This window comes from Oryza glaberrima, chromosome 11 (genome assembly GCF_000147395.1).
Source record: "Oryza glaberrima chromosome 11, OglaRS2, whole genome shotgun sequence".
NCBI lineage: Eukaryota > Viridiplantae > Streptophyta > Magnoliopsida > Poales > Poaceae > Oryza > Oryza glaberrima.
The window spans coordinates 25,547,906-25,562,287 of NC_068336.1; the positions used below are offsets into that span (position 1 = coordinate 25,547,906).

The following is a 14,382-nucleotide window of genomic DNA, read 5'->3' on the forward strand; positions in this document are numbered from 1 at the left end:
AGCAGGAGAAAGCTTTCAAAACGAATTGGTGAGATCAAATAGTAGAGACACAAAGGCTATCAAAGTACAATGTATATATGGAAGAAATTTCATCAGAGCATATGAGAGCAGTATAATAACGCCGGTTGTTATGTTACCAATGTAACTCAGAAGTTGTACTGGATGGTCTTTACAAAAATTAAGCTCAATTATGTAGTTATGTTGTTATACAACAATTTGTGTATTATTCAGCAAATAAAATGCAAGATACATGATGACGATATACATAATTAACCTTAATCATAGAATCATTATCATAAGATTAAAGATCAAGCAAAATAGCAATATAGTCTATATGGCTCTGGGGAACTTGAACGGAGCTGGCAGTATTTTTCCCTTACATATGCAAGCAGTGTAAGTAACATTTTACACTTGATGGTGTAAATATCCATGTCTAAATATTTTTTTTGTATAAAAAGAATTAGTAAGAATAGCTAATCAGGTTGTACTGGTCGAAAAAGAATTAAAACAATAGCAGGAGCATCTGTAATATAGAAACCTATAAAGGGTGAAGGAGATGTAACAATGTACAATACCTTCAACAGCTTTGATAATAATAACTTCATGCAACACCCACTAAAAGTATGATCTAACATTGTTAATGTTATGATAGGATACTCTGCATAGAGATGAAGAGATCAATTAAAGAACACATCTCAACAACATATGGATTTAGAATATAACATGTGAATATAAATAACTCTGATGTGGTGACATACATATAGTTCTTATGTAGCAAAAAATAGGGAAGCAACCTAGGTAAGTTACAAATGCGAGGCAACTGATAGAGAGGATTTTGACATTGAACTCATAAATCCCTTCCCTAAGAAATGTGCTATCACTTGCCATATACTTTTTGCTTGTCTGATGCACTCTACAGATATTTTTATGATCATATATAGACATAAAAAGCTAATGAATTAGCTTCAGTCACTTACTGATTGTACTTTGAGATACCGGTCGATCAATGCAGTAAACATTTACCCAATCAAGTTAATTAACATGTAAAGCAAGGCAGAATGGGTATCTACATCCAAGTGGTGTATGTGTATTTGCAGGAAAAGGTATTAATTAGCAAACAGACATACATATGTGATCCTTTCGTTTATGCTTCCAAAAATAAATGCAGGCTGCACATAAAAAAAAGTTTTGAATCAACGGAATATGGCCTTCTAACAGCGAAATCTGTGGTTCCAAAAATAGATGCAGGCCTGCACATAAAAATGAGTTTTGAATCAACGAAATATGGCCTTCTAACAGTGAAATTTCAGAAGCATAATGCAGGTAAAGCATTTGTAACCTCATATCTTCAGACTTGATTGACCATGCACCACAGAAAAATCAAGTAGAGATTTCCACCAGTCATATAAGCCTGATATGAAGAAAGCATGAGATGCAGGACTGTAAAAGAACTGAGAAATCAATTTGAGGAGTAGTATCAGCAGGAGGAGATTTGGCTGCTGTCACCCATGTCGAGTTTCACCTGTTGGTTACCGCGTGCTTGTAGGCGCTCGATGCGGCACAGATCTTGCAGAACCAAGTTCTCGTGGGATGGAGAAAGAGACGAAATGGCGGCGACAGTGGACATCGAACTCGCAAGAAGGGGGCAGCAGCCGCCGCTAGCTCGCTGGGAAGACGACGACAGTAACCACTGGCTCCGCACGGCGGCAGCAACGGCTGGCTCAGCGAGCTTGAGAGGAAGGCAGCGGCTCCGGCTTCGCGAGCTCGAGGGGAAGGCGGCGGCTGGCCATAGGCTCCATGAGACCATGAGCAGACGGCGGAGGATTTCTGGGAGGGGAAAACGTGAGACAAAGGAAAAAGGAAAGCACGAATGACCAGACAACCATCGTCGCCGAGCCGCGGTTGTCTTCGTCACGGTCGTGCTCGAGCCTACACAGGGTGGTGGCGGCGGCCTGCTGACCCCGTCCGGGCGGCAACGGTGGCTCTCGTTCCTCTTTAGGACGCCGGATCCGCCGGTACCGGCGGTTCTCGTTCCTTTCTCTGGAGCTCCGGATCCGCCGGCGAGGAGAACGGGGTCACTGGATCCAGCGGCCCCGGCCTCCTCACTGGGAGATCCGGCGGCTCATTGGTAGGGAGCGGCAATGGTGGCACGGCGAGTAGGTTGAGGGAGTGGAGGAGTGACGCGGCAATGGCGGCACCGCGAGTAGGTTGAGGGAGTGGAGGAGGAGGGAGTTGCGGCGGCGACGACGCACGCGAGGGAAGGAGGACGGCGAGGCTGCGGCGCGATTGGAGGAGGTGGGCAAGGTGGCGCGCGTGGGGAGGAGAGGACGGGCGGCTAGGGTTTGTACGGGCTGGCGAATCCAGACCGTCCGTTTCCAATCCAACGATCTGACGATGGTGGAAGGGTAGTCAGGCTGGGACGCGTGGACGGCCAGATCAACCTTAGCATGTGATCCGACGGGCCACGTTAACGGGGATGTACACGCTATTAGCGGAAAGAGCAAGGGTTTTTCTGAAAAAAAACGATGACGTGGCGCCCTAATCCTCAGCCAGTCCCACGGCTTTTAAGTAACAAATATTCATATCTTGACACCGTATTTCACATCTGAAGTAATAAATTTGACTCCCATCTGCTCGCACGATGGAATTTTTGAATGGTACATATACATAGATCGGTTGATCGACATGTCATCCCAAGCGGGAGGCATGCAGTTCGTTTTCACCTGTTTCTGTTTCAGTACAAAGTAAATGTGCTCTTAGTGAGATAGGATTATGTTTATTTTGCTGTGTGCAAAAGCCTATATTATTAGTTAGGGATGACTAGGGATCGGTCGCCCGATCCAAATCTTCAAAAATCGGACACTGACGTCAGCACCAGATTTACGTGCAAAATAAATTTAAACTGATTTTTCTCTTAAATTATTTATCCAAATCATGATCCGATTGCATCATTAAATTCGTTGCAATTAAATCTTCAAAACAAGACCACACATGGATATATTCGGACGAAAAAATTTTTTAGCTTATCATTGATTTTTTTAAATGTTGCACGATGTTCCACTAGGTATATCGGATTTGTTTCACTAAGTAGATCGAAAATGTTTCACTCGTTTAAATCGGGTGTTGTTTCACCTTATATAAAAACAATGTTTCAGCAAATAGTGAAAGAATGTTTCAGTTCACTGCAACATTTGATCCATACATAGTGAAACATTGCGAGTATATTAAATGAAACATTTTTCGATGGAACAAAAAATAAAACGAATTCTCTTAATAGAGGGTTTCCAAAATATGTGGGTTTTTTTGTTGCAATGGAGTATCTCAAATCACTGCAACATTAGATCTATAAATAGTGAAACATTGTGAGTACACTAGGTGAAACATTTTTGGTGGAACAAAAAATAAAACGAATTCCATTAATAGGGGGTTTCCAAAATACGTGAGTTTTTTTTGTTGTAACGGCGCGTTCCATAATATCAAAATCCACTGCAACATTTGATCCGTACATAGTGAAACATCATGAGTAAACTAGCTGAAACATTGTAAAACTACTTGTTGAAACATCAAAAGAGACCATATACAACATTAAAAAAATCAATAAAAAAACTAAAATATTTTTTTGTCAAAATATAATCATGTGTGGTCTTGTTGTAAAGATTTAATTGTAACGAATTTAGTGATGCAATCAGATCGTAGATTAGATAAATAGTTTATGTGAAAAAATCTTTTGAAGAAATAAGTGATGAAAGCATGTAGGGAAAGATTCTTTGCATGCAAATGGCAGACCATGCAGCGTCTGATTTTTCTCCCCTTCCATCGGACGCCCGACAACTAGCATTCTCCTTATTAGTTATGTATTAAAAATATGTTTTATCTAATTTTGGATTGCTAGGAAAGGAAATAAAGACGGAATCTTTTGTCGATGGTCCTGCATCATGCATTTGTAAATCATAAAATATGCTAAACATAATATGGCGCAGAGTGTAATTTGTGAAACTTCGGCAAATAACTCTGGATTTTGACAGAGATGTAAATACTTTGAAGTTTGAGCGTTGATATGTAAGGCCGAGTTTAGTTCCAAAGTTTTTTTCAAACTACTTTTTCATCACATCAAAAACTGTGTTTAGTTCACACCAAAATAATTCTTCAAACTTCTAACTTTTCCATCACATCAAAATTTTCCTAAACACACAATCTTCCAACTTTTCCATCACATCGTTCTAATTTCAACCAAACTTACAATTTTGGTGTGAACTAAACACAGCTTCGGCCTGAAATTGGAACGATGTGACAGAAAAGTTGGAAGTTTGTATATGTAGAAAAGTTTTGATGTGATGAAAAAGTTGGAAGTTTGAAGAATTATTTTGGAACTAAACACGGCAAAAAACTTTCCTACACACACAAACTTCAAACTTTTCATCACATCGTTCCAATTTCAACCAAACTTCTAATTTTGACGTGAACTAAACACACCCTAATTCTCAATTTCATGGGATACTCGATAATTGTTGTGTAAAGCATACCCTGAAAGATGTGATACATTATAGCACAACAAATCTGAACAGAGATATATCCAAATTCATAGCACATACTCCCTCTATTTCAAAAAAAAGGCAACATAGTATTGGAGGTGGCATTTCCTAGATTCATTGTACTAGGAAATGTTACTTATAATACTAGGTTGACTTTTTCTGTCCAAATTCGTTGTATTAGAAAATATCACCTCTAATTCTAGGGGTGTGTTTATTTCACGTCAAAATTGAAAGTTTGGTTGAAATTGGAACGATGCGACGGAAAAGTTCGAAATTTAACACCATATGTGTACAAAAGTTTTGATGTGATAGAAAAGTTGAAAGTTCGAAGAAAAAGTTTGTAACTAAACCTGGCCTAGGTTGTTTTTTTTGGATGGCGTAGGTTGTTTTTTTTTTTATGGAGGGAGTACGTCACATTAAAGTGCCCAACAGCTGCTCAAATGTCCCCGTCGTCTATTCTGAACAGAACTTGTTGAATGGGTAGATGGGCATAAAGACAATGATTTTGACCAAACGCAGAGGGGAAAATATCGGACTTTGGAAGCTGGAAATGATCCCCAACTCTGACCGCTCGGAGAGCCCGCTCATCCTAACCTGATCTGATGCCTTCAGCTTCTAGGTTCAGTAATCCCTCTCTTCTTCGCTTCAGTGATTTATCTAATGCCTTCAACTGCTATTCAGTAATCCCTCTCTAGCTTTGTTTGCTTCAGTGATTTCAATTTTATTATTTGCTTCTGTTCAGCAGTACGTATGCCTTGCAAATCTGTAACATATACGCACTTGATTTGTCTTGAGAGTAATATCTATGGAGGGCGCCATGGTCAGCCTCCCCGGGAGGCTGGAGGAGCTAGTGCGTCGTCACGGCAGCAAGCTGCCCAAGGGTGCAGAGGAGGAGATATCGCTCATCAAGCAAGACCTCGAGAAAATAATATCCGTTCTCCATGGTCACAGCGAGCCAAAGCTGGAGGGGCAGGCCATGGTGGTGAGGTGCTGGATGAAGGAGGTGCGCGAGCTCTCCTACGACATCGAGGACTGCATCGACCACTACGAGCACGCCTCAGCTTGGTCCAGTATTCATCGTAGTAAGATCACTCGGCGGCGATGGAGTTGGACGAGGGGCAAAAGGACCCCTCGGCTCCCTGAGAGGCTGAAGCAGCGGCTATGGATGGCGAACAAGATCAGAGAATTCAGCACTCGCTCGCAGGAGGCGCTTCAACGCCACGCCATGTACAACAACCTCAGTGGCATCGCCAGTACTGCTGCTTCTTCTACATGTGATGCATCTTCTAGCTCATCTTGGCATCCTGGACAGGATGGGAAGGAGAATGGTAAGGTCGGTATCGACTCCTCTGTGCCCATGCTCAAAGGTTGGCTGACTGATGGAGAGGAGAAGCTCAAGGTGGTGTCCATTGTGGGAGTCGGAGGAGTCGGCAAGACGACGCTTGCCAACGAGCTGTACCGCAAGCTTCAATGGCAGTTCGAGTGCCGGGCATTTGTGCGCACATCGCAGAAGACTGATATGAGGAGGATTCTCATCAGCATGCTCTCGCAGGTTCGCCCGCAGCAGCCACCTGATAATTGGAAGGTGAATAGCCTAGTTTCCAGTATCAAGACACATCTGCAAGATAAGAGGTGCGTACAATTAGTAACAGAACTAGAGAAGGTGAATAGCCTAGTATCCACTTTCCAGTAGGGACTATGGCCGAGTTTAGTTTCAAAATTTTTCTTCAAACTTCCAACTTTTCCATCACATCAAAATTTTCGTACACACATAAACTTGCAACTTTTCCGTCACTTCGTTTCAATTTCAACCAAATTTCTAATTTTGGCGTGAACTAAACACACCCTGTCTAAAAAACTGCTTTAAGTTTTTTTTGGAAAAATTTTCAAATCTCGAGTTGATACTCCCTCCGTCCCTAAATATAAGGGATTTTGGTTGGATGTGACACATCTTAGTACAATGAATCTGGGCGGGCTTCATATCCAAATTTGTTGTACTAGAATATGGCCGAGTTTAGTTCCAAACTTTTTCTTCAAACTTCCAACTTTTCCATCACATCAAAACTTTTCTACACACGCAAACTTCCAACTTTTCCGTCACATCATTCCAATTTCAATCAAACTTCCAATTTTAGCGTGAACTAAACACAACCTACATCACATCCAACCAAAATTACTTATCTTTAGGGACAGAGAGAGTAGTTTTCAAATCTCGAGTTGAAAAATCTGAGTTGAAAATTTTCAAAATTAACTTGAAAGTTCAAATATCAAGTTGAAAATTTTAATAAATTTGAGTTTAGAGTTTCAAATTTTGAGTTGAAAGTGTTAAATTTTATGTATTGCTTTTATTTTTTCAATATAACATTTTAAATTTTACATGAAAGTTTCTTTCACGTATTGATTTTTTTAAAATATGTTAGTTATAAAGAAAACCAAAGGAAAATCTTACCTTAATTATTGTCATTAAATCTAATACAGTTAGTTACGCTAACTAATCCTAGAAAAACACAAGTTGAGCTAACTTTTCAGGGTGCGGGTGTAAACTAGCGTCCCGAAAAAGAGGGGTAAACTAGCTGGTGCCACTGCGTTGCGGTTGCCGTTCTTGGCCCTCGTCATGCTCTAAACTGATTGCCAGTTTGTTTGTTAGAGTGCACAGTTCGGCCCAACTACCGTGGGTCACCCAGGTCACATTGAGCCTGCTCCACCACAAGCCTAACTGGAGCCACAATTTTAGATCCTAAGCCTACACAACCCTAAAGACTAGTCTGATGGATGAGAGCTGCTCCCACCTTTTAAGTTGTGCTCCCCCACTGTCAATTACCGATGTGTGACTAAACCCAACAATCTCCCCCGTCACATTAACCCATGTGATCCGGAGACTTGTTACCTGGCCTCCCCCACCATGTGACCCATGGAAATTGTTTCGGGCTCCAAACCTGAGCTCTGATATCACTTGTTAAAGTGCGTAGCCCGGCCCACCTTCTGTGAGCCACCTAGGTCACATTGGTCACTTGGAGGAAGGGGCACGTGGCCACAAGGTGTTGCAGATGAAGGGGGCAGGGTGGCGATGTGGAAGAAAGGGGCGACACGGAGCAGGCAGCACATGGTGGAGGAAGGGATTACAGTCGCGGTTGCCGATATGAGACCGAGTACGTTAGTTTTCAAGCGATATGGCCTTTACGTTTTGGACAACATTGCCCCTCCCTGATGATGATTAATCTGATAAGTAACTTTTAATTTGCTTTAATATCCATATATTTCTTCCTTGCTGTTGCCAATCTTTGAACTCAATATCTCTCGAGCAAATCATTTTTTATTTTCAATGCACTAACCAACTCAACCTCATATCATTACTGGTATGTTTATACCTTGTGTTACTTTTATTTATTTCCTTAGTATATATTACTATTCTTAAAAGTGTTTCTACAAAGTTCAAAATGTCTTAAGAAAATACCTTTACATAACAGGCATATTTTAAAGTGTCAAAAGAATGCCTCTACAAGACAAAAATTAACAAAATGTGCTAAAAATGGCTCCAAAGTGTCTCTAGAATAAAAGTTATCTAGGCAATTTTAAGTGTCTCTACGCTATAAAACTCGTGATTTTAGAGACAATTAGTAAAACACCTCTACAAAAGTGCCTCTACATAATATTTTTGGTGAAGTTCTTTAGGTCAATATTAGCAATATATTGTTATAAATTTTTGGAGGAAATTGTTTGGCAGGTACTTGATCGTAATTGAGGATTTATGGGCCACATCCACATGGGATATTATTAAGCACGCTTTACCAGACGCTAATAGTTGCAGCAGAATACTTACCACGACAGAAATTGAGGATCTAGCTCTGCAATCTTGTAGTTATGACTCAAAGTATATTTTCAAGATGAAACCTCTTGGTGAGGATGATTCAAGAAACTTATTTTTCAGTACAGTTTTTGGCTCTCGTTCTAGCTGTCCTGAAGAACTTAGTGAGGTTTCACATGACATTGTAAGGAAATGTGGTGGTTTGCCCCTAGCTGTTGTCACTATCGCAAGTCTTTTATCAAGTCAGCTTGAGAAACAAGAGCGATGGAATTATATAAACAAGTCCTTAGGTTACAGTTTGATGACAAATCCTAATTTGGAAGGGATGAAACAACTGCTGAATTTCTGTTACAACAATCTTCCTCAGCATTTGAAGGCGTGCATATTGTGTCTTAGTATGTATCAAGAGGGTAACATAATTTGGAAGGATGATTTGGTGAATCAATGGATAGCTGAAGGTTTTATATGTGCAATTGAAGGGCATGACAAGGAAGAAATTTCAAGAGTCTATTTTGATGAGCTTGTTGGTAGAAACATTATCCAGCCTGTACATATCAATAACAATGGTGAGGTTTTGTCTTGTGTAGTTCACCATATGGTACTCAATTTTATTACATGCAAGTCGATGGAAGAAAATTTTATGGTTGCTATAGACCATTCACAGGCAGCTACAAGATGTGCTGACAAGGTTCGACGATTATCTATGCACTTCGGTAACATAGATGATGCAACTCCACCAACTAATATGAGATTGTCCCAAGTTCGGACACTTGCCTTTTGGGGGGTCTTGAAGTGCATGTCTTTTATTACGGGGTTTCAACTTCTTAAAGTTCTAACTCTACATTTTTGGGGAGATGAGGATAGCATCAGCAGTTTTGATCTCACAAGAATTTCTGAACTTGTCCAACTGAGATATTTGAAGGTCACCTCTAATGTCACCTTAAAACTGCCAACCAAGATGCAAGGTCTACAATATTTGGAGACACTGAAAGTTGATGGAAATATAGATGGAGTTCCATCAGACATCATCCATTTGCCAGGCTTGCTGCATCTTAGTCTTCCTGCTAAGACAAACCTGCCCAGTGGAATCGTCCACATGACATCGCTTCGAACACTTGGATATTTTGATCTCAGCTGTAACTCAGCAGAGAATCTACTGAGCCTGGCTGAGCTGACCAATCTCCGGGATGTACAGCTCACCTATTCTGCTGCACATTCTGATGTTCTGAAGAATAATATGCAATGCCTTGGATCCATTTTGGAGAAACTCAGCAACCTCAAGTCTATAACTCTGGCACAGCCAGGCTCCTCTTATGCAAATACTCTGCACGTTGATAGTGCTACAAACATGAGGATATCTGTTGCTGGCTGGAGCATCCTGTCCTCTCCACCGGCCCTTCTTCAGAGGATTGAGTTGTTGCCTTGTGTTTGCGTTTTTTCTAGTATCCCGAATTGGATTGGGAAGCTTGGAAATCTCCGCATTTTAAAGATTGGGATTAGAGAAATAACAAGTAATGATGTTGATGTTCTCGGAGGATTACCCGCACTCACTGTTTTGTCACTGTATGTCCATACAAAACCTACAGAAATGATTATCTTTGACAAGGAAGGATTCTCAATCCTGAAATACTTCAAGTTTAGATGCAGCGTAGCGTGGATGAAATTTGAGGCCGGTGCAATGCCTAATCTTCAGAAGCTCAGGCTAGGTTTTGATGTTCATCGAGCAGATCAACACGATACTATTCCAGTCGGAATCGAACATCTGTCTGGAGTTGAAGAGATCTATGCAAAAATAAGGGTCACCTCTACTGCTGATGATCTTTGTAGAAGATTTGCAGAGTCAGCATTGATTAACGCCGTTAGGATGCATCAAGGAAGTCCTAGTGTCAATATACGTTGTGTAGATTGGATCTTCGATGGTAAGGATGATAACAATGCCGAGAAACGAGAGGTAGAACATAGGATTTTGCAACAACAACCACATATTGTGAAAGAAGGCTCAAATGAGAAATCCGCATTTTTCTACAAAAGAACCTCAGGGAGGGAGCACATAAATCTGTTGGCAGCAGGTATGTAATCTGTCGCGCTAAAAATACTCTTGCCCTTGATACTACAATCAGTTTATTATGATCAATTCTAAATTATCATTCTTATTGACTCAAACATAGCACTTCTTGACTAACTACTGGCAGACCCAACAAAAATTTCACTAGGTGTATGTGCCCACACACAACAAGAACAAATACAAATAAAGTTTAAATTCAATAAACCCAACTTGATCTAAGCTTACAAATCACAAAGCATTACCCCCTATCTTACTTCACCCCATTAATTTCAGTTTACAGTGAACATTCAGGGACACTAATATTGGATAAGACAACAAATCAGGTGTCTGACCTGAGTTAAATTATCGGACGGCCAATTGTTTCATTTGATCAAAGATGAAATATTTACTAAACAGAGTGAAACAAAATTATCAAAGTCATTGAAATATTTTTCTTTAAAAGAAACAAATCCATTATGTAAATAGCATCTTAAAATACTTCCTGAAACATCCAAAGAACACCGTATATAGCAAATACTAATAAAATATTGAAACATCATAAAATACTTATTGAGACATCTAAACAACACCATGTGTGACATCACAATGAACCATTGCAACAGAAAATTCCAAAAGTGGATCTACCTGCCCTAGGTTGTCATGGTGCCCCTAGCCGCCGTGCCATCTTGGCTAGCTTCCGCCGAGTCCTTCTCGGAGCACCGTTGGCTTTAGCTCGATGGGACCATGCATGGCCACCGTCGCCTGCCCATGATTTGCTAGAGGCCCACAAGGTTCCTCTCCCGTGCAGCGGTAGCATATGGCAGGGAGGGGTCTCGAGGCTGGAATCGGTATGTGAGTGAGTGGTGCGGATCAGACGACTGGTGAACAACATTACTGTTAACGCAAAATCTAATTAATACGTATGCACTATTTAGACTTATAATGAGACGTATGCGCGGACTGTCCGATCGAACAGACTGCTAAGCGCTAGTTAGTTAACGTGACACCTATTTACATACGGAGGAAAACACCAACCAATCAACCATTGAATCCGAAGTCCTATTTTAGGAACCTTTGAATATTTATATTTTTTAAAACCGTATATAGTTTTTAAGATCCATTTAAACCATCATACTCTACACAAAACATGTGAAAAAATGAGTCAAATATTAAATATATTCAAGCATTCAAAAGTAATTTACTCAAAGTAGGAGTAACTAAGTTCTACAATAGAACTAACTCTCCATATTATTGAAAGTAAACATAGGGGCCGATGTTGAAATAAAGAACTATGCATAGTAAAATGTGGAGAAGATTCACGAGTAAATACAATTATTTTCTTCATTTTGAAGTAACCACTATGTTATTTTTCGGAAAAAAACAATTTATTGTTATATATGAAGTTACTCTAAGAGAATAGAAGTACTTTTTACGGTATTAGTAGCAACTATACTGCTAGGGAAAGTAACTCTAAGAAAATAGGAATAACTCTTCGCAATATTAGGAGTAACTATACTGCTAGGGGAAATAATTCTAAGAAAATAGGAGTAACTCTTCGCAATATTAGAAACAATTGCACTACTAGATGAAAGTAACTCAATATTAGAAGTAACTATGCTATTAGAGGCAGTAACTCTAGAGAAATAGAATTAACCATTCTAGAAATACCTACACTACTAGATGATTTAAGAATAAGAAGAAGATTTAGAAGTAATTTTGATTTATCTAAAAATTACTTTTAGGCTTTATTAAATTACTTTCATAAATGTCTACGAAGTAAATTAATCAAATCTAAAAGTAATTTATATATTTTTTAAACAGAATATAATCATATAAGATCTTGTCATAAAGATTTAATTACAACTATTATAATAGTATAGTTGAATTATAAACCAGATAAATAATTCAAAATAACATTTTATTTGAAGTTTGGCTATTAGGAATCTCTTTTCCTTACTTTTGCATACTTGCATACTCCCACGTGAGAAAGAGATAGTAGAAGTTATTTTTGTTATTTGTTAAAATGGTAGCTGTTTAAGACTAGTTCATATTAGTCATGTCCTATTGTTAATTAATACATCTTAGATAATGAAAGTTTTACCTTATTGAACTCGACCAGTTACATACTTACATCTAGATGATACAACCGCACTGATAGCACTATCAGCCTTTTGTATAACTAGATGCACACAGCAAAAACATACACCCACGCTCTAGTTTTGATACGGAAGAAAACATGACTCATAGATACATTATCCTACAAAAACTTTTTTTTTGTACGCCATTGTCCAGTGTCCAATGTCCTTTCTCTATCTCTCATGGGGCAAGAAATTGCACGCTCTTCATTTATCTAACATATGCAGCAGGATCGAATTCCCCATGTCAATCACACGAACATGTCCGCTAACCGTACTTGTTATCAATCAAGTGAGATTCATCTCCTTATTTGCTCTTCGATCTAAACTGTCTAGTTGACCGGGAGGAAATTAAGGAGAAGACCTAATAATTCAAACTACTGGACAATGTCTCTATTTTGATCTAAAATTTCAACGAAATGGGTGTATTAAAAGTTGGGGCTTATCTAAATCTCTGCATACTACATAACAGGAAGGAACCACAGATGGAAAGAAGGAAGGTCAGGATGAGTTATACAGAGGATGACGGCTTCAGCTGGAGGAAGTACGGGCAGAAGGACGTGGAAGGCGCCGTGCACCCAAGGTAAGTAAGCGATGACGACGGACGGTCTCTCGTGCCAATTAACTTAAAGTTAAATTAAGGTTGATTGATTTAATGAAGCATCGTATGCATGCAAAGAGCTTAATTAATTAAGAGCAGAGCGGAATAATCTGATTAACCCGATCTTGTTCAACTTATAACTGTCGTCGGAACTCTACTCTTGTAGAAGTTATTTCCGATGTGCCCACAAGATGACGACGGGCTGTAAGGCACGGAAGAAGGTGCAGCACACCGACGGCGACCCGCTGATGGTCGACGTCGTATACGAGGGGGTTCACAGCTGTGCCGGCGTGCATTCCGCCGCGAGCTCTAAGTCTAACCTGCGGCCGACGAAGAGCATACAGGTGAGGGCGAGCTCCAAGGACGTCGGCCCCCCAGACGACGGTTACAGCTGGAAGAGGTACGGCCAGAAGAACATCTTCGGCGCCAATTACCCAAGGTTAGTGGCTGATTAACGTACGACTGTACCTGAAATATGAACTGGCACTGCTGCTGGAGTAGCTGAAATCGAACTCGCTCGCCATCTATTTTGCAGATGTTACTACCGGTGTATACACAAGACCACGACGGGCTGCAGTGCGGAAAAAAATGCACAGGCCACCGATGGTGACCCACTCCTCTTCGACGTCGTGTACCACGGGGAGCACACCTGCGATCTGCTGAGCACGCACTCCAACGACGTCGAACCGATCAGCCCGCAGTCTGGGCTCGACGACGACATGTGTACCGACGATACGACGACTGTCTCCACACGCCACGACAGCAACACGGATGCGTCCTCAATTAGTTCTCAATTAGATTGGACCAATTGCAAAGACGAATTGGATGGCCCTCCCACCACCCTATAAAGAACAAACCTTGCATACATTAGGAGGTGTGCGAATTCACGGATATGTATCTTTAAGTGTATTTTTTTCACACGTTTGACATTTGTCTTGTTCAATATTTTTATGTAAATATGTAAAAATGTACGTCGTACTTAAATTATACCTTTAATGATAAACCAAGAACAAAATAAATAATTTTTTTTCCATTTTTGAATATAACTAAATGGTTGAATGACAGCATCATCTATTAAAAGCTGAAAGTAATATAATTTTGTCAAAATTATAATTTATTGGTATTGCTTTTTTTAATCTATTCATTAAATACACAGGTTTATAGATCAATCTTCTATGTCAAATTAGCTATTTTAGTAATGTTCTTTATATATTTAGTTGCTAGCTATAAAATAGGAGATGATATAGGAGAGGAGGGTCGGAGGG

The 14,382-nt window shown here is 40.0% G+C and overlaps 1 long non-coding RNA gene and 1 pseudogene across 1 annotated transcript; one reads left to right on the forward strand and one right to left on the reverse strand.

Moving 5' to 3' along the window:
* Window positions 1-566: 566 nt before the first annotated feature.
* On the reverse strand, window positions 567-2,238 carry LOC127755175 (uncharacterized). The gene is made up of 4 exons (XR_008012967.1): window positions 1,523-2,238; window positions 1,340-1,411; window positions 1,128-1,250; window positions 567-658 (listed from the first exon to the last, which is right to left on the reverse strand). It is a non-coding gene; the product is annotated as an uncharacterized LOC127755175 (long non-coding RNA).
* Window positions 2,239-5,035: 2,797 nt separating this feature from the next.
* On the forward strand, window positions 5,036-14,123 carry LOC127754056 (disease resistance protein RGA5-like; annotated as a pseudogene).
* The last annotated feature ends 259 nt before the right edge of the window (window positions 14,124-14,382 follow it).